Source organism: Rhincodon typus, chromosome 5, assembly GCF_021869965.1.
Source record: "Rhincodon typus isolate 14 chromosome 5, sRhiTyp1.1, whole genome shotgun sequence".
Classification (NCBI taxonomy): domain Eukaryota; kingdom Metazoa; phylum Chordata; class Chondrichthyes; order Orectolobiformes; family Rhincodontidae; genus Rhincodon; species Rhincodon typus.
Window position 1 is genome coordinate 68,473,114 of NC_063336.1, and position 26,351 is coordinate 68,499,464.

A 26,351-nucleotide genomic window follows, 5' to 3' on the forward strand; every position below is an offset into this window, starting at 1 on the left:
ATAGTGCTAATTGATTGGCTGCGGGCTCTGATTTTTGGAGGCATTGTGATAGAGAATACACTAGTTAGTGATGACTGACAGTTAATGACCAAATGTTGTTTACATTTTAAACGAGGCCAGCTGACTCTGATTTGTCAAGGCACTGCTCTGAGAAATGAACAGAGAATGTCTGATTCCTATCTTGAGTTGAAACAACTACAGTGTATGAACATGTTCTTTCTATCTACAAGGCTGTGGACCCTGGGTATTAATGTATATGTGCCGCACTGTAAGCTCATATGATGATTACAAACTGGTTGACGAAGTAATTGTCTACTCGAGATTATTTAACAAATATTGTGCAATTGCAGAATGATGTCTAGTATTGGAGACTTTGTTGTGAGTTTTGCAAGCTTATGCTTCTTGGCTAAAGTTGGTACCTTGGTTATTGTGACCAGGTGAAAGGATGTGCTGTTTGATAAAACCTACTAGTGTTTGGGACATTGAGTCAACATACCTTGCATCACACCAGCACTGAAATTTATATACCACATTACTCATTTTCTGATAGTTAGAAACTCTTTGTGGCTGGATGGCAGCATCCTGTTAGTAGCAAACACCTCTGACATTATTGTGGTAAAGCTGTAGCATGAAACAACTAGCTTCACCTTTGTTTAAACCTTTGCAATTCTGTATGATAGGGTAATCTGAGGTATACGGGGCACTTTTCAATAATAAAAATGATGTCTGTAGGCTCAATCGTGAGATTTTGTGATGTATGATAAGAAATGATCTGATGAGGTTAGTCACTATCCCATAGGAATACTTTGCTGCACCCAATTTCAGCACCACAATAACCAAATGACCCAAGCCCCATTTACAAGGTGGCTGATAAAACTGATCTTATAGTACATGGAAGTGCAGGGATCCCAACATGTTTACTGACTAGTTAAGGTAGGTTTGATGCAGATGGTAAGCTCTGGTCCATTTCTCAATTAGGACATCAAGAAAAGGATTGTCAATTGGGCATGTAGGGTGCCACACTTGCACATACTAGTAGCCACGTATATTAAGAGACAGGGTCCTGACCTTTGCAGACAGAAAATACATGTATATACACACTGCATATGTTTGAACTCAACAAAATGGTAATAACCATGTATTGATTCATTTCTCAGGGCAAACAAAGCCTTGACTAATCAGATTCAATCAGATTTAGAATGCAAGGAAAGTTTGTCTGTTAACTGTCAATTATCATTAACTAGTATGTTCTCCATGACAACAGCTCTACTAATCAGAATCTATTTATCAACCAATCAAAATTCTCTGCTCATACAGATCAAATGTTGTTTTCTCTTTAGTTTGGTATTTCTTGCAAATTATCTTGATAAGCGCAAGGTGAAATATTTCAACAAAATGTGTCTTTTCTTCAGCAAAAATTATTCTATTTGAAGTCTCTAGGTACCGGATGTTCAAAGACCTCTGTTTCCGTCTATCTCAAACAAAATCAAACCATGAACTTTCAACAGCACCACTAATAGATTAAATAGTTCATCTAGGCCCATAAGTGGCAAATTACTGTAGTTGTGGAAGGCAGCCATCCCAGGAGGTTTCAATCAACGGATAAAAGTGGTGCAGCTGGGTTTATAATCTGATTGGCTGGCATCTCAAGAGGGTGGGGCTTCCTGTCCCTAAGGAGCAGACATCATGCTCTCGGGTAGTTCAGGCCGTTTCTGTGCATTATTGCTGAAGGACAACCAGATTTGAAATGGTGAGCTGCCAATCGACTTTTCCTGGATATATTGCAGAGGCTGTGGTGTCACCCATCACCTGAAAGGCTGGGAGTAAACCATTCTCAGTCGGCTTGGAAAGGTGTGACGCTAGTTTGTGTTCTCAGGGTCTGATCTGAGATCATTGATCTGAAATGTTAACTCTAATCCTGCTTACAGAAGCTACCTGGCATTTTATCCTAGATGTAGCTGTATCAGCTTGGACACAGATGAGAAAAGAAACTGGAGACATCAGGTTGGCTTTGGATCTGCTGGATTAGTGCTGTTGGATAACCTATGATGTGGCCACCTTGCTACTGCATAGATTAAAATATCAATGTATGAAACAAGGATATTCAGCTTGACAGGTGATGAAGATCACCAAAATATCATTCATTCCCGTTTGTATGATTTCTATCATTCTAAAAGCAAAAGTAAACACATCTTCTAGAGTATTTATAGACAATTACAGGATCATTTAATGCTTCACCTGGCAGAATTTAGAGATTTACATAATCTCAAAAATGAGACAAGCATGAAATAAAATTTGATTAAATATCTGTACTGCTGGTTACAATTTCTTGAAGTCTACTTTATAGCGTGACAGAAAACTTTTTTTTGTATCAAGATAATTAGTATGAAAGATACATTTTCCTTCCTGTACCAAAAGATTACACAATCTTCTAATTTCCAAAGCAGGATGTTTTACTTTTTCCCCAGAAATTTCCTAGTTTCATGGGAACTACTAGCCTTATGGTTTTCATTAAGATTGTACGATAACAGTTTCATGACTGTTTACAGCCACAGAAGGAAAAGGGTGGACATTTGACTCGAAACAATTTAGTTAAAATGCTTTTGATAATTACCTGGGAGAAATAAAGACATATTTAGTTACTTGATTCTTAGGAAAGATGCTGCTCATTATCATTTGCAAAAAATCTAGAAAAAATAATGTTTCATGAAAACATGTGTTCACTACTAAACATGTAGGTCCAATCAAAAGAAAACAGCAAGAATATTCTCTTGAGACTCATTAACAATGTTTCATTTTAAGAAAACATTAAATGAGCGTAGACTAAATTATGGAAATGAAGTTCATGCTCTTTAAGCAAAACAAATGTATTGTGACGGAATGTGCTAATGTATTGATATTTGTTTAGAAACCCAGAGTGGAAAATGGCTTCTATAAAGTGTGGCAAATGAAAAATGAAAATATTACTATTTATATGGATATTTTTCAAAAATCATCTGCACATTTTACGTTGTATCTTATATATCTGCCTGGTGCAAGGAATTCTGTGGGTTTAGGAGCCCATCAATTTTTTTCACAGAATTTATCTTATATTTTGATGACAAATGTCTGAAAGTTACTTCAATGACAATCCTGAGATACCAGCAGTATATTTGTGACTCTCAGTGCCTTAACAATATTACCTCTTGAAGAAGTCTGAGTAAGAAAAGGCTGTGAAAATACAAACTAAAACAGAAATTGCTGGAGAAACTCAGCAAGTCTGGCAGCATCTGCAGAGAGAAAGCAAAGTTATCATATCGAGTCCAGAAACCCTTCTTCAGAGCTGGTAGTATCTAGAAAAAGATGGTATATGTGCTGAAGACAGGTGGTGAGGGGGAAGGGGAAAGGGGAAGGAGTGAAAGGGTAGATGGAGATAGAGCCCAGAAAGAGAGAACAACAGTTAAGCAGACAAAAAGGTGGATGAGAGTATGCTGGGGGGGAAGAAAAGCTGATAATGGGGACCATAAGTAGATGAAAATGGGTTGGTTGTGCTGAAAGCAGCCCATGTCATGACAGAGCCTAGGTTGGTGGTGGAGTGGGAGGGGGAGGAGAAAAAGGGCATAGAAGAAGGTATCAGGTTTTTAAATTATTGAACTCTCTATTGAGTTCTGAAGATTGTACGGTCCCAAAGTGGAAAATGAGACGTTGTTCTTTCAGCTTAGGCTGAGCACTGGAGCAAGTCCCAGACAAAAATATTGGCCAAGCAGCACAGTGGTGTGTTGAAGGGGTAGGCAACTGGAAGTTCAGGGTCATTTATGCAGACAGAATGTAGGTGTTCTGCAAAGTGATCACTGAATCTCATTTCACTCCACAAAGTAGAGGAGAGCACATTGTGAGCAGCGAATACAGTAGACTGGATTGAATGAAGTGCAGATAAATTACTACTTTACCTGGAAGGTATGTCTAAGGCCTTGAATGATGAGGATGGAGGAGGTGAACGGGCAGGTATTACATCTTTTGCAGTTATATGGAAAGGTGCCATGGAAGTGTGAGGAGATGTTAGGAATGGAGGAGGCGTGGACCAGAGTATCCCAGAGAGAACAGACCCTGCAGAATGTTGATTGATTGATTGATTTATTTTCACATGAACCAAAATACAGTGAAAAGCTTTGTTTATAAGGATGTTGACATGGAAGGGGAATATCTGTCTGGTCCTGGCATCCTGTTGGAGGTGACAAAAATGGCAGCTTACAATCCTTTGGATGTGGAGGCTCGTGGGGTAGTGAGTGAGAACCAGAGGGACACGATCATTGCTGTGGGTGTAAAGAGAAGGGGTGAGGGCAGAAATGCGGGAGATAAGTCAATCACAGCTAAGGGTCCTGTTGACCACAGTAGCGGGGATATCCTCACTTAAAGAGAAAGGTGTACATTTCTAAGGTTCCCTTGCAGAAAGTGGCCTTATCAGAACAGATTTGACGGACATGGAGAAACTGGGAGAATGAAATGAAGTCCTTAGAGGATGCAGGGTGTGAGAATGTAGTCGAGTAACTGCGGTTGGTTTGTAGTGGATATTGGCGGACAGCCTATCCTCAGAAATGGAAACAGAGATATTGAGAAAAGGAAGGGAGGAGTCAGAGATGGACCAGGTGAAGGTGAGAGTGTTGTGGAAATTGAAAATGAAATTGATTAATTTTTCCAATTCCGGATGAGAGACAGAAACAGCACCAATGATGTCATTGATGTACTGGAGAAAGAGGTGTGGATGGGAGCCAGAGTAAGACTGTTCCACAAAAAGATAGGCATATGTGAGTACTGATGGCCATACCTTTGCCCTGAAGAAAGTCAGAGGTCTGAAAGATGATGTTGTTCAAAATGAGGATGACCTCATCCAGGCAGAGGAAGGTGATGGTGGATGGGGACGGTTCAAGCCTTCTTTTCAGGAAGAAATGGAGGGCACTGAGATCATCCTGATGGGGGATGGATATGTAAAGGCATTGTACATCCATGGTGAAGAGGAGGCAGCTGGAGTCTGCAAACTGGAAATTCTGAAACTGGCGTGGAGCATCAGAAATATTGCAGATGTAAGTGGGAAGTGACCGGTCAAGAGAAGAATAAATTGAGTCAAGTAGGAAGAGATGATTTCTATGCGACAGTTACAGGCAGAAACAATATGTTTACGTGGGCAGTCCTGTTTATGGAATTTGGGAAGATTGTAGAAGTGAGCTGCACGGGGTCAGGGGACTATGAGCTTGGTGGCAGTGGAGGGAGATCCTCAGATGAATTAAGATTAGTGGCCATTGTGGACATCATAACCTGATGTTCAATGGTGAGGTCATGGAAATAGGAGAAGGTGTCCGAGAGCTAGTGCTTAACCTCCACAATGAATAGATGAGTATGCCAGACAAAAACAGCACCATCTTGTCAGCTGGTTTGATGACAAAATCAGGGTTGGATCTGAGAGCTCAGAGTTCAGTTATTTCAGAAGGAGATAGGTTCGAATGGGTGAGGTAAGTACAGAGAATTTAAGGCGACCAATGTCACGTTAACACTTTTCTATGAACAGGTTGAGTGAAGGTATAGGTCAAAAGGGAGGGGTCCAGGTGGAGGGAGAATGTTGGAGGCAATGAAGGGTTCTGTCGGATGGAACAAGGTTTCCTGTGCCAAGAAATGAGCATGGAGGTAATGGTAACAGAAACAGAGTTCAAAGTCGTATCCTACCCAAAATTCATCGAGGTGGGGGAACAGAACGATAAAACTAAGACCTTTGCTGAGTAAAAGCTCAGCATCAGAGATTGGTAGAGCAGAAGGGACAGGGAATACCTGACAAGAGGTAGGGTTAGGAGGAAGGATGGAGACAGAGGGAAGGGGATGGAAAGAAGGTTCCAGAGGGGCGTGGGTACATTTGAGTTTTGCAGTTTTTTTTTACTCCTTTATGAAAATACACACCTGGCTGGGATTTTTTAAAATTCATTCATGGGAAGTTGGCCTTGCTAGCTGGGCCAGCATCGATTGCCAATTTCTAGTTGTCTTTGTCTTTTTGGAATGCTGCAGTCCATTTGGTTCAGGCAAACCCAAGTTCTAAGATTTTAATGTAGCGACACTGAAGGATTGGTGACAACTTTCCAGATTAGAATGGTGAGTGGCTCGGAGGGCAACTTGCAGGTGGTAATATTCCCACGTATCTGCTGCCATTGTCTTTCAAGATGGAAGTGATGGTTTGTTTGGCAGACTCTGTCTAAGGAACATTGGTGAATTTCTACAGTGCATCTTGTAAATCGTACAGTTAGCTGGTCCTGGTGGTGGATGGAAAGGCTGAATGTTTCTGGGTACGGTGTCAATCAAATGGGTTACTTCGCCCTGGATAGTGTCAAGTTTCTTGAGGTTGTTGGAGTAGCCCTGATCCAAGCAAGTGGGGGATATTCCATCATGATCCTGACTTATGCCTTGTTGAAAATGAACAGACTCTGGGGAGTCAGGAGGTAAGTTAGGTCAGGAGGTAAGCATTATTAGCCTCTGACCTGCCCTTGTAGCCACTGTGTTGATGTGGTGAGTTCAATTAAATTTCTGGCCAATGGTAACCTCCTGAATGTTGATAGTGAGGGAATCAGTGACGATAACATCATTGAATGCCAAGGAGCAGTGGTCTATTCTCTGTTATCGGAAATGGCCACTGCTGGGAATTTGTGTGGTGTGGATATTGTCCAGATCTTTTTGCATTTGAACATGGACTGCTTCAGTATCTGAAAAATTGTGAATAGAACTGAACATTGTGCAATCTTCAGTGAACATGTTCACTGCTGATCTTTCATAGAATCAAAGATTCCCTACCGTGTGGAAGCAGGCCATTTAGCCCATCGAATCCACATCAACCTTCATAAGAGCATCCCATTCAGATCTACCCTGTATCCTACCCCTGTAACCCTGCATTTCCCATGGCTAATTCACCTAGCCTGCACATCTCTGGACGGTATGGGCAATTCAGCGTTGATTGATTGATTTATTTATTGTCACGTACCAAAATACAGTGAAAAGCCTTGTTTACAAGAGATACAGGTAGATCATAGCAAGCAAAGAATGTATAGATCAAAAAAGACTTAGACAGAGGCATTCAAGTTACATTTCACAGTGTGTGTGCTCGGTGAGATCAACATTAGTATGGCCAATCCACCTAACCTGTACATCTCTGGACCATGGGAGGAAATGGAACATCTGATGGAAACCCACACAGACACAGGGAGAATGTGCAAACTCCACGCAAACAGCTGTCTGAGGCTGGAATTGAACCTGGGTCCCTAGCACCGTGAGGCAGCAGTGCTAATCACTAAGCCTACAATATAATGGAGAGAAGGCCATCGATGAAGAAGCTGAAGATGGTTGGGCCTAGGAAACTACTGCGATGAACTCTTCTGCCTTGAGTCAGGAGGTGGGTTACTCACAGCAGGATTCCTATCCTCTGATCTGCTCTTGTCGCCACAATCTTTATACGGCTAGTCCAGTTCATTTTCTGGTCAACTGCCATTACCATAGATACCAGTCTAGTGCTAAAGTTTCCAGATTAGCATGTTGAGCTCTGAGCCCCTCTTCACAAACATGCTCATTAATATGAGAGAAAATAGAGGTGAATAAAAATGTTCCTGCATCCTTGAAGTTCAACAAGGCCCAATATACCATTGGGAAATGTACTTGTTGAGATGAGTACAGATATCGGGACCAACGCTGGCTTTTCACCATTTCTTTTTGCTATGAATGGGAGTCAGTTAAATGGCTACTTATGACCTATTCTTGTCTCATTTATATGTAGGTCTCTATTCCCACAGATACCAGTGAGAATGTAGACAACACTAATTGCCGATTTGAAGGTCCAAGCGGTTATCTGATGACTGCAACTTGCCAGTGTCCTCTGTGGGCATCCTTATTGGCCAGAATTACCAAACATCATAGGGCATGCTTCATGGCAGTGACCACCAGCGCCCTCCATTCATGGAGGCTGGTACCGACCAAGCATCGCTTCATCACATCGTCACAATAACTGTCAGAATTTATTTATATTACAGTTCAGCTCTTCAAACTGCACTTTGGAGCTCGTTGACACTTTATATTGCAATGTTGCTGCACTTAGGGATACATACCATCTCGTCCATGACAACAGGGTCACTCAACATTTCAAGCTTGCTTCCTTAGTGTTCACTCATTTTATGCGGATTTGGATGATCACAGTATCTCTGCCTTGCCTTGCCTTTTAGCACATTGCCACTTCATTCAGAATTTACAGCCTCATAATAGTCCTGTCTTGCTTTTTAGTGAAGGCAGAAAAGTCAGGCAGTCTGTCATATCTGCCAGCAGTCAACAGTCAAGGAGGTGGGTATGTTGTTGTACAGCACGATGTTATGTCGATTTCACTGATTGTACCATCAGCCTACTCAGCAAATGTACTGCATGTGCTTCAACTAAACAATCATTTCTGAAAGTCTAAGATAAACAGTTTTTAGTCCACTCAAGGACAGTCTTTAATCCACTCAGTCCAGTGGGTTGGCCACAGTCAATTGGGTACTTGATGGGCTCAGGATTTGGGGATTGTGTTTTTAAGTTGGGAGTTTGGGAAACTCTGAGTCTTGCAGATCAAGTACAACCAGCTCAGGGATTACTAGCAGATTGGTTGAGGAACTACACAGAGTTTTGGTCTGGCATCAGTCGGGGCTATCCACCTAAGTAAGTCTGGGGGTGGGGGTGGGGGTGGGGGGGGGGGCGGTGGTTGCGCAGTAGGGAGAGACTACGGTCAGTCCTGAGGGCTTGGGGCATCAATGTCTAGGGGTCATATCAGGGGCAGAGCTGTGTTGGAAAAATTGGGCAAGCCAAGTGTGGGGGTTAGAGTCAGCATGCTAGGAAGTGGAGGGGACAATGACTTTGAGGTTGGGGTAATGATAGATGCAAGATAATGTAGCATGAAAGGGAACGGGGTACTGTTGGGCTGGGGTCAACAGTGGTTTTGATGGGGAAACAGTAGATCAGCACTGTAGGTGTGGCTGTTTGTAAGGCCTGGCGTTCATAGGGAGAATTGACGAGCTGAGTAGTGAAGTAAAAGGGTTGGTTTGGAATGTGGGAAGGTTCAAGACTATTGAGATTGACAGGGAATGAAATGCATAAAGAAATTTGAAGATTGAGGGAGGCACCTGATATAGCAGGGACACTCACACTCTTGAGTGTGAACTGGAAAGTCTTCCAAATTTAACTTAATCTCAATTGCACCATAAACATGGAAAATGGCTGCCTGCATACCCTAAGTGTGCGGGATAAGTTTGTTATGTCTAAAGGAGTGAGCTCCACTTGTGGGCATGACTGCCAAGGAGCAATTGAATTAATCAGGCGCTCATAGTTTTGAAATTGAAGATGTTAACAACCACAAAAGTTTGCATGTGCAAACCATATGATTGATTATCATAAATTCATCCTAGTAATCTTTGTGAAGCAGAAATGATCTCAAGTCACCTTCAAGTGTCACCTGCGTTCCACTGTATTCCCAAACACAAGGGTGCGGAGCTAGTTTCCACTCACATTAAACTGTATGTATGTCAGAACATGTTCTTAAATTAAATTTGGCAGTTCTTTGGTGATGTGGGAGTTGGGAATCGATTGAGAGACTAGGTTTCAGTAATCTAACTATACTTATATTTTCCCAGTGTATATGCCTGACATATATGTAGAAGCTGTGCATAGCCCACTTTGTTGGAGGCCTCTATGTCCTTGTGTCTGCTGTGATTGCTGACTAGTCACATTTCTAAGGAGCTGGCTTGTTTCTGATTCTCCTCTCAGTGTCTTGAATCCAATGAATACAGCCACAGCAGATGTTATTGTCACTGTGGCTGCTTGCTGTGACCTGCAGTGCTGTGAAGGCAGAGAGAAATTAAGGAGAAAGAAGTGCATCAGCAAGCCCAAGACCAGCAGCAATTTCCAGAAGCTGAAGAGGTTGCAGCTGAAGGTCCCCTCGGGATGTGGACGAGATACAGGAAGCTCAGAGTCTATTGTCCTTGATGGTCTTTTTTCCAGATGACACAGGCACAGTTTGGCTGCAGTTTGAGAATGTCCTGGGACTCCATGACTGAACAATGTGAACTGCTGGACCGTGACCGGAAACATGAAGGTATGGATGGGGCCATCCGATCCTGGTGGCCAATTAGGTGACAGTTGCACTAATTTTAATATAACCGGTTGCTTCCACAATCCACTGGAGATCTGAGTGGGATTTTGCAATAGGGGAGGCAACTGGACAGTTGACCTTTCTTTCAAGGGAAATAGAGTATGAAAATCAGGAGGTCTTGCCAAAACTGTGCAAGGCAATAGTCAGGCCAGATGTGCAATGCTGCGAACAATTTTGTCCCCCTTATCTAAGTAAAGATATACTGACATTGAACGCAGTCCACAGAAGGTTCATTAGGTTATTCCCGGGTTTGGAGGGAATTTCTTCTGAGGAGAGATTGAATAGGTTGTGCTTGTACTCACTGGAGTTTAGAAGAATGAGAGGTGGCTTTAATGAAATGTATAAGCTTCTTAGGGGGTTTGTCAGGATAGATACCGAGAGGTTCTTTTCCTTTGTGGGAGAGATTAGGACCAGAGAGTATAATCTCAGAATAATGCGAAGTCCAATTATGACAGAGGTTAGAGTGAATGTATTCTCTCAGAGGGTCGTCAATCTGTCAAATTCTTTATCACAGAGGGCTGCAGAGAATAGGTCATTCTGTATATTCAAGCCTGTAAGGAAATTAAAGATAGTAGGGAAAAGGCAGGAAGGTAGAGCTGATGATTATCATATCAGCATGACCTCATTAAGTGGCTGAGCAGATTCGATGGAGTGAATGGGTTACATCTAATCCTATATTTTATGGTCTTATATAAGTACACATTTAGCTACATCCTTTTAACACTAAGAACAATGATTCCACAACTCTCTGTATCTCTAATGAACACATAGAGAACTCATAGGACACACCAGTTAGCTCCTCCCAGAAACTGTCGTTTATATTGCAATGGGCAGATTTACCTTTTGATGTCAGTTATCTCTTTCAGGTATTAATCGTCTTATACAATGTCATATGTAATATTTTTTATTTCTTCAAGTCACTGATTCTTTCTTACTATCTTTCTCAGTTATGTTGTGCAATTTAACAAAGATTAGATACATTTTAAATAAATGTATCATTATTACTCATGCATTTCTCATATTTTCTTTTGTTTTGGGAAAGCATTTTGAGATTGAGCAAATTGTTAAATCAGAAACAGGCTGCAAGAAATATGTATGGTCTCCTACTGGACTATCTTTTGTACTATTGCAGCATTGCACACGTCATATAAACAGTAATTTGTTAATATACAAAATGCTATGTCAGGTAGGGAGGGCAGCAGGTTTGAATAATTGCAACTAGCTGCAAATTGGGTGCCTTAACTTACTGTGAAAATGTTCTTACTGATGATTGTGAGTTTGCCATATCTGTGCTCCAGTTCTAGCTATAGCCTAGTATGGCCAGGACAATTACTGAGGGACCTCAAAAGTCTGAATAAAGAATGATCAATCCATTTTTTAAATATGTTTTATGATTTAGATCTTTTATTTTAAAAAGTCAATAATAGCTTAAGGGCTAATTTATGGAAAGTAGGATTCATTGAAGCTTACATATAAAGATTTATACTTTTTACTTGTTAGTTGGTTATTGATTATGCTGTGGTAATGCAATCATTATTTATTGCAAACAGTTAATATCTTTAAAGATTATTTCTTTAATCTCTGCAATAAGTAATGTGCTAGTGTGAAGAATGATATATCAGGATTATCATTTGAACATTCATAACCTTTGAACATTCATAAAATGAAAGCAAATCCTGTTAGTTAAAACAGTTGGACATTCTCTTCTTAAGCTGAAGATATTATTATTTCTAAACTGATCCAATTTGCTCTTTCTTCATCATTAAAGATATTAGTTACCTAAAAGTCATTAAATGTTGCCAGAATTTTAGGAAACATAATGGCTAGGTTGATCTCCATCTGTCAAGGATGTTTAGGCAGGACACACAAACAACAGGCATGGGTTGGAAAATTAAATATGTGATATTTTGTACTTAATTTCTAGCATGCCTGATTTCCAACAGTCAATTTGTGGGCAGGAGGGGATGGTGTCTATTGGAGCACAGACCCCATTAAGATAGTTTGGTATGTTCGAGAATGTTCCCATGTCAAATTCCTGTGTTTTGATAAGAGCTTAGTTAATCAGATTCTTCCCTTTGAATCAGGAGGCTTGAGCTTAAAATCCTACACAAATAACCTTTCTTAAAATTTGTTTGGCAAGATGGTTGTAATCCAAGGGGCCAGGTTAATGGTCTGGGGATAAGGGTTCATATTCTACCATGGCAGATAGTGAAAATTAAAGATCTGGAATATAAAGCCAGTCTCAGCAATGGAGACCATGAAAAGCCCAATTAGCTCACCAATGTCATTTAGGGAATGAACTCTGTCATCATTACCTTAGCTGGTCTGCATGTGATTCCAGAATCACAACAATGTGATTGACTTTTAATTACAAAATGGACAAGTACATCAATTAGTTCAAGGGTAATTTTGAGGTGAAGAGGTGTTTAGGTGCTCCAGTGCATTAGTCGTATAACGTTTAGTATTAATTTACAGTACTCAATCGAGAAGGCTAATGTGATGCTAGGCCATATTATGAAAGGAATTGAACCTAAAAGTAAGGATGGTATGCTTCAATTATACAGGGCCTTGGTGAGACCACATCTCTAATACTGTGTGCAATTCTTGTCTCATTTTTAAGGAAGGATGTAATTGCAATGGGGGACTAGATTGCGAGGAAGTTTATTAGATTGATCCCTGAATTGAGTGCATTGTCTTATCAGGATAGGTTAGAAAGGCTGGGCTCGTTTCCTCTGGCGTTTGAAAGAATGAGGGGTGAATTGATTGAAGTGAATAAGATTCCGAATGTTCTTAATAAGTGAACGTGGAAAGGATGTTTCGTCTTGCGGGTCAGTCCAGAACTAAGAGATGCAGTTTATAAATTAGGGGTCTCAACTTTCAGAACATCGATTCTTGTTAAATGAGGGAATCAAAGGTTGTTGGGGTGAGTGGGAATGTGGAATTCGAAACAGATCAGACACAACAGACTCTCGCTTATTGAAGATTGTCATTGTTTAGCACTTGTTGGCAAAAATATTACTTGCCAGTTATCAGCACAGGCCTGGATAGTGTCCAGGTCCTTACTGTGAACATGGACTGCTTCAAGACTTGAGGAGTTTTGAATTGAATTAAACAGTGTTTGATTGTTAGTGAATATTTCTTACCTTATATTGGACAGAAGATCATTAGATTCATGAAGTTATTGAGGATGTTTGGCCTAGGATAATACCATGAGCCACTCCGGCATCAGTAGGTTGGAATGCGCTGAGCACAAAATGTGAATAGTTAAGTACAATGTTAAAGGAGTGCAGCACTTTTGAAGGTTCTGCCTTTATGACGAGGTATTAACTGAAACCTTATCTATCCTCTGAATTGAATATAAAGAATCCCAACACACTATTTTAAAGAAAAGCAAGAGAGTGCTGTTTTCTTTTACTTTGGATATGGGCACCACTGACTAGGTCAACATTTATTACCCATTCCTAGTCGCCCAGAGGGCAGTTATGAGTCAACCACATTGCTGTAGGTCTGGAGTCACATGTAGACCAGGCCAGGTGGCAGATTTCCTTCCCCAAAGGACATGAAAGAACCAGATGGATTTCTACAGAAGTTGACATGTGGTAATAGGTCACCATTAAGTCTGCTTTTTTTTAAGTTTCATTATTTTTAAAATTTTTAAAGTTTCATTATTTGCTCGTGGTGGAATTGAAGCCCATGTCATCAGAACATTAGCCCAAGTTGTATTGGCTCAGCTGTTTAGTTATCCAGGTCAATATTTGTAATTCAAACAATATCACTGAATTGATTAATTTGCTAGGAACAAATAACCAGTGTGAGTACATGTTACTAAAGTGACTATACTTCAAAAAAATACTTCATGGGCTATAAAATTCTTTGGGATTTCATGAGGCTGCAAAAGGTGAAAATGATTTCTTTTAGGCTGCATCTAAAGCTTTAAATTTTGTTTAGAATTATTTTGCTATTAGTGCATTGAAAAGTTTGCATCAATGTTTTTAGTCTTCTGATATTGCTGTTAAGCACAATTACTGTGATCACTATGCTTATAAAGTAGCAAATGCTTGAGCAATTATAGTAATTCCTATGGCTTGTGAAAGGGCTGCTCTCTCATTAGTGAGTTGACTAGTGGTGTGTTTAATCTAAGGGTCACCACACCTCAGGTAATGGGTGAAGTTGAGAAGGAGAGTCCTTCATGGTTAACCTCAGTCATTAGGGGAATTGTAAAGGATTAGTATCACAAGCCAGCAGGCCAGCCAAATGAGCTAATCAGCCTCATCAGGCTATGAGTGGTTGTGTCAGCTGCCATTCTGTTTATCTGGTTGAGGTGCTAAATGATCTATTGTCTGCAGAGATAACAATGCCTCAGGTTCTATTTTCACTCTTGTACTTATACAGTGTTGTAGATACAAACAATGCCACTTTCGCCTGAGTATAACTAAGATACTTGTGTTTAGCACTTCCAATGCAATGTTGAAATAGTGACTGATCTGCACCAAATATCACAGTCCAACTTTAGAATTTAAAGACTAGTACAGCTCTTCCTGTTCCATTCAAGACCATCATATAATTGAGTCTATGGCTCAAGATTCTTTTGCTAAGGTTGTTATTACTGAATAAGGTAAAGATCCGATGCACATTTGCTTGCAGGTATAACTTTATCAATCACAGTAGAAAAGGTACAGAAAATGGAATAGAAAAAAATGATTATACCAGCTGGAAGACATCCCAAGTGGGCACAGCATTATACTTGTAATCAGCATGGCAACTTAGACATATCTATCAACTCAACATACATCTCTTGAGTAATGTTCAAATTTGTCTGATGATTTCTTTTATCCTCTGTTTTTCATTCCATTACTCAGGATGTGTTCACAATGCTTTTTTGCTCCAAACATCTTTTCTCACTGTACTGCTTGTTGAAGTCAAATGATATCTACTATTTATTAAAAGTATTACATCTACACCAAATTCCAATCTATGATGCCTTATTTCATGTTGTCAATTTGTGAATTAAAGATCCACATTTAAAATGGAAAATGTTTAAGTAAATGCATCACAATGAAAACAGCGATGGTTCTTTTCCTAGACTACAGAGAATCAGCTGTGATTCAATAAACCAAACATTTGCTATTTATCTATCAGCAATAATATCAAATCAGAGAACCATCTAAAATAATGACAAAATGCATTTAAAAAGGGACTGAATTATATCTACATTTCCCCCGTAGTCCTGCTTCACCTGAAGACTGTACTTAGGATTGTTTTATTATTTACAGTATCTTGGAAAATCAACTAACTTTTATAAAGCATCAGAATTAGAAGCAAAACATCTGATATGAACCACTTCACTTTCTATATACTGTAAATAATACAAACTAACTCTTCCAAACACTTTTTAAAAACTTTTCCTTTTTAGATGGCTTTGTTCCATTCAAAATGGCAACATCAACCATGTGAACAACTATATGAGGTGAGGTGGTGGTGATGGTGTATTGGTAATGTCCTTTAATTAGTAATGTCAAATCCAGGCTATTATTCAGGGGATATGGGTTCAAATCCTGCTGTAGTAGGTGTCCTAATTAAAAAATAAGTAATTAAAAAGCCTAGTGGTGACTTCATAGCCATTGTCAGATGTTATGAAAACCCAACTGTCTCACTAATGTCCCTGAGGGAAGGAAATCTGCCATCCTTACCTGGTCTGGCCTACATATGAGTCTAGATCCACAGCAATGTGGTTCACTCTTAAAAAAAAACTGCCCTCTGCTAGCACAGTCAGCAATGCCCACATCCCATGAAAGAATAAAACAAAGCACCATTATTGAATTTTGCCATTTTATTTATATATGTAGATATTTTTGCATGAAAGCCAACTCATTAATCAGGATCACTAAAACTATGTGAGCAGTAAATTGAAAACTAGAAAGAAATTGGCAGGCATTTTTTTACCAGAACAGGACTGTCTGTCTATGCTAGTCATCTACTGGCTAGTCTGCTGGATCAGCTTTATATCTATCTTCATTAAGGCAATTTACCTTTATTGATTATTTAACACTGCTCCTGAAAAAAAACTAAGCTGGAAGATTGGGCCTTAAAGTTGTTGCTACAACTGGGAGAGAGAATGATCCTGGCATTGACTAGCCTCAGAGCATAGTCTGCAGCTGCAGCTTGTAGAGAGTGATGAGGCCTGGACATGAGAACACAATAGAGGAGTGACATCTGTCCCACAGGGGATGTATGGAATCTGATTCATAAGCAGTTTTGATAATGAATGGATGGTGTTTTGTCTTGTTATCTTTTTTACTTTGTTCTGACTGCCGGGCATGGTACAGTTGATTGCATTTGAGAATTAGAATTAGAATTAAATTTTATTGTCATGTGTATGCAAGTATAGGAATACGTAAGTACAGTGAAAAGTGTACAAAGTCACCATTCTCTGGCAAAGTGCACAGCTGGATGAACACAGCAGGCCAAGCAGCATCATAGGAGCAAAAAGGCTGACGTTTCGGGCCTAGACCCTTGCAAAAAGGCTGACGTTTCGGGCCTAGACCCTTCATCAGGCCTGCTGTGTTCATCCAGCTCTGCACCTTGTTGTCTCGGATTCTCCAGCATCTGCAGTTCCTACTATCTCTCACCATTCTCTGGCACCATGTTTGTTACAAGACCAGAATCTCTTAAAAAAAAACAACAGCAGCAATAAGAAAAATATCCAGATCTCCAAGTCTAAGTCTTAGCTCCATAAAGGTTTTTGGAAATACTGATGCAGGCACCCAGGCCTAACCACAACCTGAAGTCTCAGTTAGCCTGTGAGTCTCACAGCGGTCGCAGGGAGGAGCTGCATTTTTGTTGCTGCTGATGCACTGCCTCCGATCACTGGAGGAGCTTTGCCACCGTTGCTGCCACCACCGGCCCCGAATGCCAGGAGGAAGTCCTTGCTGCCGTCTCCAATTGCCAGGAGAAGCCGTGTCCACTGCTGTCTCAGACCACAGGGAGGCTGCTGCCATTCCTCACATGGCCCAATGTCTCTGCTGCACTGATGCTGCCAATTAACCCTCCGTAAAAGGTTTTAAAGAAAAGAAAAATGAGAAAAAAATATGAAGTACAAAGAAAAAGATCAGGAGTTTAAAGAAAAGAAAGAAATTAGACGGGTGTGGACAAGCCCAGCTCAGGAGCCTGCACACAGCCCTATTACTCCGCAGCCATCTTGTTTGAAAGCTGTTTGAAAGCATTCCAGTCTCTGGGCCAGAAATAGACTAATCCAAAAAGTCGGCTGGTGAATGGCAGAATTGGAGCCAAATTTGGCACAATTATTTTATTCATCCAGTAACACAAGCATGCACTTCCTCACCCAACAATTTAGTTTTTAGTAATTGTATTTATAAGACTCATTTGAATCGTCAGTTGATGTCCATATCTTGCACACGATAAAACAATTAATATTCAGTTATCAAGATGATTGTGGCTTCAAATCTCACTGAAGTACTTGAGAACAAAGATCAAGGCTGACAGTCAAGTTCAGCACTAAGAAAGTATAGTGCTGAGAGAAACAAACAAAAACAGAAATTTGCTGGAGAAACTCAGCTGGTCTGGCAGCATCTGTGGAGAGAAAACAGAGTTAGCATTTCAAGTACAGTGACCCTTCTTCAGAATTCTTCAAGTGTGCATAAGAGATGCCATGGCAAAACTCTGAAGAACAGCAGGTCAGTTACCCCCAATCTCAAACCAATATTCATCCTTCAATCAACATCACGGAACAGATTATCTGTGATCGCTGCATTGCTGTCAGTGGCATTCTGAAGATGTGAAAATTGGCTACCAGTTTCCTACATTATAATAGCGATTACATTTCAAAAGTATTAATTGGCTAAATAGGACATTGGGGTATCCTGATGTCATGAGAGGCACTATATAAATCCAAGTCTAAAGAAGGGAGATCAGCTGAGACTACAGACCACCACTAAATAACATAGCTGCAATGAAGTGGGAGGATATTCATGGAGTATAAATATATGGTCAGGTTTGCTGTTATCAGTATTTTCCAAAGCATTTTGATGGAGAAAACCAACATTAAATATTTCCTGTTTCAGATCCTGTAACCTTTACCCTATTGTTCTACTGCTTCCGTTGACATGGTTTGAACCCTTTTTATTTTTTGTCTCATTCCATTATCTTTCAGAGCATAGAACAATATTCTTTTTATAGATATTTGTACGAATTTAGTTTGCACAATTGTCAGACTGTTTGATTAGCTTTTATGATCATAGGATATATAGGGCAGAATCTTACAGGTGCCTGGACAACGTAGGCTGTAGTGAGAAATGTAACAGAATTGTTTGAGTGGCCCAGTATGGCTTATCGTGACATCGGGAACAACATGTTATATCTTTTAACTAAGTTACGGGCATCAAGTTGAGGTTCTCGCAAGGGAGCAGTGAATTGCTCGTTAAAAGGGATTGTTGCTGTTAATGACCTGAAGATCTTGCCTCATGCAGATCTTAAGCATAAAACCCACGTGAGCAAACTAGACATTGGTAATTCTTAGCATGGAACTCATAGTGGTTACCTAGTGACTTCCATGTTGGTCAGCAGGCACCAACATCTTAGTGCATGCTTCATGGGCACTGGCTGTACATGGCCAATGTGCATGGGGACAATGCCATCTGATATGTGTAACTGTCATGGCACATCTCTGATCCACTAACATGATGCTTCTGAACTTCAACGTTGCACCTCAGGCTGCACTGGCATCTATCATTTTAATGTTGCAGCAAAGACTTATGGACTACAACAGGCTGAATCTCTATACTTACTTGTTCATTTGCTTTCTTACTGCTCACTCACTTTGAGCCTACCTGGATGCTCAGAGTGACCGAGCCCTGGCTTGCCTTTTTGTGTCTTGCCAGGCTGACATTACTTCTCTCTTGTTGTTTAGCGCAGAAACGAAGCTTGGAAGCTTGTCATGGTTATTAGCTGGACTCAGTCAAGTCAAAGAGAATAGCCTTCAGTCAGGGGGTGCTGGCACAGTAAGTCAAGGACAGACTCCAAAACCAATCCAGGGGCTTGGACACAGTCAGTTAGCCGTTTGGGGCATTCAGAGTCAGGATACTGTCTGCATAAAGGGTGAGGAGCCAAATATCAGAAGTCCCACACCCACCTTTATTGTCACATGTACCAAGATACAGTGAAAAGTATGGTTTTGTGTGCTAATCAGACATATCATGCCTTAAGTAATTACATCAGGATAATAGAACAGAATGTAGAATATAGTGTTACAAGTACAGAGAAGGTACAGCGAAAGATCAAATTTGATATATATGAGAGGTCCATTCATAAGTCTGATAACAGTGGGGAAAAAGCTATTCTTAAATCTGTTGGTACATGTTTTCAAGCTTGTATCTTCTGCCCAATGGAAGAGGGTGGGAGAGAGAGGTTGTTGGTTATATTAGCTGCTTTCCCGACTGCAGATGAAAGCAATCAGGGCTATCATTGTCGACAAAAATCATGTGCACATCAGTGTCTGTTCAGAACATACACCGTACTTCCAATTGTCAGGGATGTAATATCAAAAACACTTAAGGCTTTCCTAGGAGGCAATTACTGATCTGGGTATGCTCCTTCAACAAAACCTGCAGCCCTGTGGCTTTGGAGGCAGGCTCATACCAACCCCCCTAAAGCTCATGACTTATTCCAGGGTTCTGACAATGCTATAATTGACAGTCCTTTAATTACAAAAGAGGACATGGTCCAGATATAATAGAGAGCAGCTGATGCTCTTTGGAGCCTATATTTAAGGTTTATTTCTAAAAAGGGCCCTTTTGTGGTACAGTGGTTGTGTCTCTAGCCCTGGAGTGGGAGGCCTAGAGTTCAAGCCCCATTTGCTCCAGAATACAGCAGTAACATCTCTAAACCGGTTGATTAGATCAATAGGTTAAAAAAAAAGTGCCTTCTTGTCGTATCTCTATCCCTAGACTGGTGGGCCTTAGTTCAAGTCCCACCTGCTCCAGTGGCGTGTGATGATATCTCTGAATGGGTTAATTAGAAAAATGGATTAAATTTTAAAAAATGAAAAAAAAGGCAAATCTCCATTTAATTTAGCCTCCCTCCCTCCCTCTCTCACATTTGACAGCTTGTATCACCCTTAACAGGTTTCGCACATAAAGATGATTAATAGATGAAAGAAAATCCATGGGTGATTTCATAATGGGAAAAAAAAAATCAGTGTGTGTAAGATCACTTCTGGATATAAAAAAGGAAGGCCAATTTCTGTATATAAAAAAAGGCTGATTTCTGTAAAAGAAGTGAAAACCACAGACCTGAGTGTTCTTGCGGTACAGTGGCAGTGTCTCTAAAAAGAAGGTTGATTTCTGGCAGGGAGTGGAGTGCTTTATCTCTCCTTTCAACTCCATTTTGATTAGTACCCCCCTCTCTATACATCTCCCTCACCTTTGATGGTCTGCATTGGTCTTGACTGGTAGTGGTTAATAGCTAAAAAAAAATTGCCATGGGTGATTTGGTGATGGAAAGAAAACTGTTAGGTTGTGTGCAAGAACACTTCTGGATATAAAAAAAAGAGCTGAGTTCTAACAGTTGGAATAGTGGGTGATTTATTGGTTCTGAAGGGGTTCAGTTCTGAAGAAGTGTCACTAGATCTGAAGCATTAACTCTGCTTTCTCTCCACAGCTGATGCCAGATATGCTGAGTTTTTTCAGCAATTTCTGTTTTTGATTCTGATTTCCAGCATCTGCAGTTCTTTAGTTTTATTGATTTAGTAGTACTGACTAATAAGTGAAAATCGCCACAGATGATTTGAAAATGGAAAAAGCTGTTTGGTTATGTGTGATAGCCCTTCTGGATATAAGAAAAGGCTGATGTCCACAAGAAAGGGGAGTTGGTTATGAAGGGGAGAGGGCAGATTGAAACTTGTATTGAGCTATGAAATGCGAATAAGCAGTTGAGGACGACAGAAAGACTTCAGCTTTCTGTTTCAGTAAATGAATGATTCACAATGTTACATGGTAGCAGAGGATAAACTTTGGCCTCTTCAGATGGGAAGATAAATAAAAATTTTACTTCTAACAAAAGCTTGCAGAAGCTCTTTTTGCAAAATGGCTGAGCCACTGCAGTTTTACGAGCAATGTCTACCCACCATTCTTTAGGGATCCTGAACAATACAACAATGGAAGAATGATGTGGAAATGTGGACTCCAGTGACTTCCCTAACTAGGAAGAAACAGAGTATGAGAGATAGTAGAAACTGCAGATGCTGGAGAATCCGAGACAACAAGGTGCAGGGCCGGATGAACACAGCAGGCCAAGCAGCATCATAGGAGCAGAAAGGCTGACGTTTCGGGCCTAGACCCTTCATCAGAAAAGGGGGAGGGGAAGGGGGTTCTGAAATAAATAGGGAGAGAGTGGGAGGCGGATAGAAGATGGATAGAGGAGAGGATAGGTGGACAGGAAACAAACAGGTCGAAGAGGCGGGGATGGAGCCAGTAAAGGTGAGTGTAGGTGGGGAGTTAGGGAGGGGATAGGTCAGTCCAGGGAGGACGGACAGGTCAAGGGGGCGGGATGAGGTTAGTTGGTAGGAGATGGAGGTGCGGCTTGAGGTGGGAGGAGGGGATAGGTGGGAGGAAGAACAGGTTAGGGAGGCGTGGACAAGCTGGACTGGTTTTGGGATGCGGTAGGGGGAGGGGAGATTTTGAAGCTTGTGAAATCCACATTGATACCATTGGGCTGCAGGGTTCCCAAGTGGAATATGAGTTGCTGTTCCTGCAACCTTCGGGTGGCATCATTGTGGCACTGCAGGAGGCCCAGGATGGACATGTCGTCTGAGGAATGGGAGGGGGAGTTGAAATGGTTCGCGACTGGGAGGTGCAGTTGTTTATTGCGAACCGAGCGTAGGTGTTCTGCAAAGCGGTCCCCGAGCCTCTGCTTGGTTTCCCCGATGTAGAGGAAGCCACTCCCACCTCAAGCCACACTTCCATCTCCTACCTACTAACCTCATCCCGCCCCCTTGACCTGTCCGTCCTCCCTGGACTGACCTATCCCCTCCCTAACTCCCCACCTATACTCACCTTTACTGGTTCCATCCCCGCCTCTTTGACCTGTTTGTTTCCTCTCCACCTATCTTCTCCCCTATCCATCTTCTATCCGCCTCCCACTCTCTCCCTATTTATTTCAGAACCCCCTTCCCCTCCCCCTTTTCTGATGAAGGGTCTAGGCCCGAAACGTCAGCCTTTCTGCTCCTATGATGCTGCTTGGCCTGCTGTGTTCATCCAGCCCTGCACCTTGTTGTCTAGAAACAGAGTATGGTCTTGGCATTGTTGTTACAAGGGAAAAGTAAGATTACAAATATTTTCAGGACCAGATGTAAAGGACTTAGATTACAAAGAGGAATTTGCCAATTTTAATAAAATTTCTGGACAACAACATTTACAAAAAAGACAATTTATTGGAAACCTATGAGGCATGGTCACTCTTCCAATTTTAAGAACAGACAGCCAGAAATGGAAGAATATAACATGAATTTTGATAGATTATATAAAAGACTAAAAATAAATTAGAAATCCCAAATCTGAGTTTATGTTCAAATTATTAAATTGAGTGCAAATCTTACATATGGATAGGCTATCAGTTTTCACATAGAGTCCCTGGAGTGTTGAAACAAGCCATTCAGCCCTACAAGTCCACATCAATTCTCCAAAGAGCATCCCACCCAGACTCACCCCTCTACCCTATACTTCCCATGGCTAATCTACCCAACATACACATCTGTGGACTGTGGGAAGAAACCCACACAGAGACCGGGATAATGTGCAAACTTCGCACAGACGGTCAACCAAAGCTGGAATTGAACCCAGGTCCTAGCACTGTGAAGTAGCAGTGCTGACAACTGAGCCATCATGCATTCAATTTGTAATAAAGATTTTCTTTTAGAACAAAGGACTGCAGCTATAAAGAAATTTTTGGGAAAACAGTCTTTTCCTGTTACCTTCATGTCACAAATCGGGAATTCAGAAAAGAGGACTCCATGATTATTAACTTTCAAAATCGCCAGGGAACTAGTCACATATACGGTGTAAAGAGGACTTACTAAAAGATGATCTGAGGTGGATCAAGACAAAACACGAGATTTGGATGGCAGCTGAAAGAGCGTAAACCCTAGAAGATCATGGGAAATGATTAATAATTGTTTTTGGTATGAATTAAGATATCATTATGTAAAGAATTGTCTAAAAAACAGAAACTGAGTATTTGCAGTAAATCATGATTTGGACTGCTTTTCAGATGAGTATAATTTTTTTTCATCGAATCCCTACAGTGTGGAAACAGGCCCTTCAGCCCAACAAGTCAACCCAGACCCATCCCCCTAGAACCCTCCTAATCTACACATCCCTGAAACACCATGGGCAATTTAAACATGGCCAATCCACCTAGCCTGCACATCTTTGCACTGTGGGAGGAAGCCGGAACACACAGAGGAAACCCACGCAGACATGGGGATAATGTTCAAACTCCACACAGACAGTCACCCAAGGGTAGAATCAAACCCAGAACCCAGCTGCTGTGAGGCAGCAGTGCTAACCACTGTGCCGCCCCTAATAATGAGAATGAATGGCATAAAAATATTGAATTAATTGATGAAAACTTAAATCCATCATGAGTATCTTGGTTGTCAATTCATTTAATTGTGATGTATTAGATAGTTGCTGCACCTCAACAGTGCGTAATGTAGATCAGCTAAACTGCTTAACTGGAAACCCTTGATAAGGCAAACCCTTAACAATACTCTTAGGGAGGCCAAAGGAAGAAGAATAAGAATAAACTTAAAGTTTCCCTAAAGCATTGACACCATTGACCAAGTGTCAAGTCGGCAAGCTGCTGCCTGCTCAGCGCAGCATCTCTTCGTCCGTCAACACATAAACTAACTTGAGGCTCGGTGACTCACCTGTGAAGTAAAATGGCAGCAGCACAGTGAGAAGAAGGAAACCAACCTGTAGAGAGAACTTTTGGATTCACACTTTGGCTTCTCAGACATCTGAAGCTTGATTTAACCTGACAGATGGCATCCTCAATTCCGAGGTGCCACCAATGATGACAGCAACTACAACACCAGCATCTACAGGTAATATTGAAAGTTACCCATATTTGTCCTATCCAATATAGCCATTATTACCGTGTCAATCTTCTCCCAATCATCAGCAAAATGAAGGAAGGGGCCAATGATAGTCACACTTGATCAGCAGTAACCAGCTCACTGATGTTCAGTTTGAGTTCCGCAAGGGCCAGTCAGCTCCAACCTTTATTATAGCCTTGCTCCAAACATGGGCAAACTAGATGAACACCGGAGGTGAGCTGAGAGTAACTCCCATAACAACAAGGCAGCATTTGAATGAATATGGCATCAAGTAGCCCTAGAAAAACTGTAGCCAATGAGAATCAGAGGAAGCTCTCTACTGATTGGAGCCATATGCAGCACCTAGGAAGATGCTTGTTGCAGAACATTGTTATATTTTGGGGGTTGAATACCACAATTACTTGCTGTAGGTACAGTTGACCATTCATAAGGAATTGTCAGATAGTTTATTAAGTTTCATAGGAAGCAGTTGCTTAGATATGATTCATTAGTTAACTGAACAGAAATGTTTACAACTTGCCACAAATCGAAATAGTGATTAAAATGACGCAGCATCCTTGTCTTCAGATAAAATAGCTCTCAGGTCTTCCACCTCATCCCAGTCTTCAATGGCCCGTTCTTTTTTCCATTGAGGGGAAACCACCTATTTATATGCGCCCTTTTATGTCCTGTCAGAATTTTGTAAAATTCAGTGAGATCATCACTTATACTTCAAAACTCTAGAAAATACAAGCCCAGTTTCTCCAAAAAGGGAATACCTAACTATCTCCTCTTCAGTGACATCATCATTGCTGAATCCCCCATTATCAAAATCGCAGGGTTATCATTGACCAGGAATTGAATTGAACTAGCCACAAATATACTGTAGATATAACAGAAGTTCAGAGGCCTAGGGTTCTGTGGCAAGTGACTCACCTCCTGACTCGTGAAAGCTAATCACCATCTACACAGCACAAGTCAGGACAGTGATAGAATATTCTCCACTTATCTAAATAACTGAAGCTCCAACAACAATCAAAATGCTCACCACTATTGAGGACCAAGCAGCGCTAGATTGGCAGCCAATTAATTACATTGAACATTCACTCTCCCCACTAACAAAGGGCTGTGGCTACAGTTTGTGTCATCTCCAAGATGCACTATAGCAGTTTGTGAAAGCTTCTTTGACAGAACCTCCCAAATCCATCCTAGAAGAACGTGAACAGGAAGCACACTTTTTTCAAATTGCAAACAATCTTGGCTTGGAGCTACACCACCGTTCCTTCACTGTTCTGGACTAAAACTGTGGAGATCCCTTCACAACAATATATGGCTATACCTACGCCATATGGACTACAGCAATTCAACTAACTAGCTAACTACAACTCTCCCAGCGCAATTAGGGCTGGTCGTAAATACTGGCCTTGTCAGCAACACATATGATCCTTTGGATTAATTAAAATTAAGAGGAATCCTTGCAGCATGATATTTTATGGGTGCAACACAGTATTTTCATATTTTATCTTTTCACTGCAGTCTAGTTCCACCAGACACTTGCAGTTTGTGATAATGCAGAAAAAAAACAGCATGTGATAGATAATGCTTCTTTTCCTGAAAACTGCTTATGGGTAATGTAACTGTTTATATTTAGATGTACGTGAGACTTGAAATCATGTTCAGACATATTAGTAACAAGCTCAATAACATGTTAACAGTCACTTTGGCTGTTTTTTAACAACAGTGTCAACCTATTTTTAGAAATATTTAATTGATTCCGTTACTAATTTGATAAGCACGTCTTTCACTGTACCAATTCCACTTGCTATAAAGTCTTCTTCTAACCAGCTCAATCTTATTCTGCATGTCTCCAAACTTATGTTTGACACCTTACAAGTCTTTTGGATGATTCATTGTTCCCGAGGATTTGAAATACTGCACTTTATTTAGAGAAGGGTTAATGATGTAAGGCAAATGATTTATCTTTGAAATTGGAAATGTATTTGTGCACTTGATTTCCAGAAGAATTATTGGTGTCAGGCAGGAGAAGCATTATTATTAAAAACCCAA

At 40.8% G+C, this 26,351-nt stretch overlaps 1 long non-coding RNA gene across 2 annotated transcripts; it reads right to left on the reverse strand.

Moving 5' to 3' along the window:
• Window positions 1-13,317: 13,317 nt before the first annotated feature.
• On the reverse strand, window positions 13,318-25,722 carry LOC125483185. Of its 2 annotated transcripts, none has more exons than XR_007262140.1 (3): window positions 24,117-25,722; window positions 23,262-23,329; window positions 13,318-13,417 (listed from the first exon to the last, which is right to left on the reverse strand). It is a non-coding gene; the product is annotated as an uncharacterized LOC125483185 (long non-coding RNA). The 2 variants fall into 2 exon arrangements; XR_007262139.1 differs by lacking the exon at window positions 13,318-13,417 and adding an exon at window positions 16,734-17,764.
• Between the last annotated feature and the right edge of the window lie 629 nt (window positions 25,723-26,351).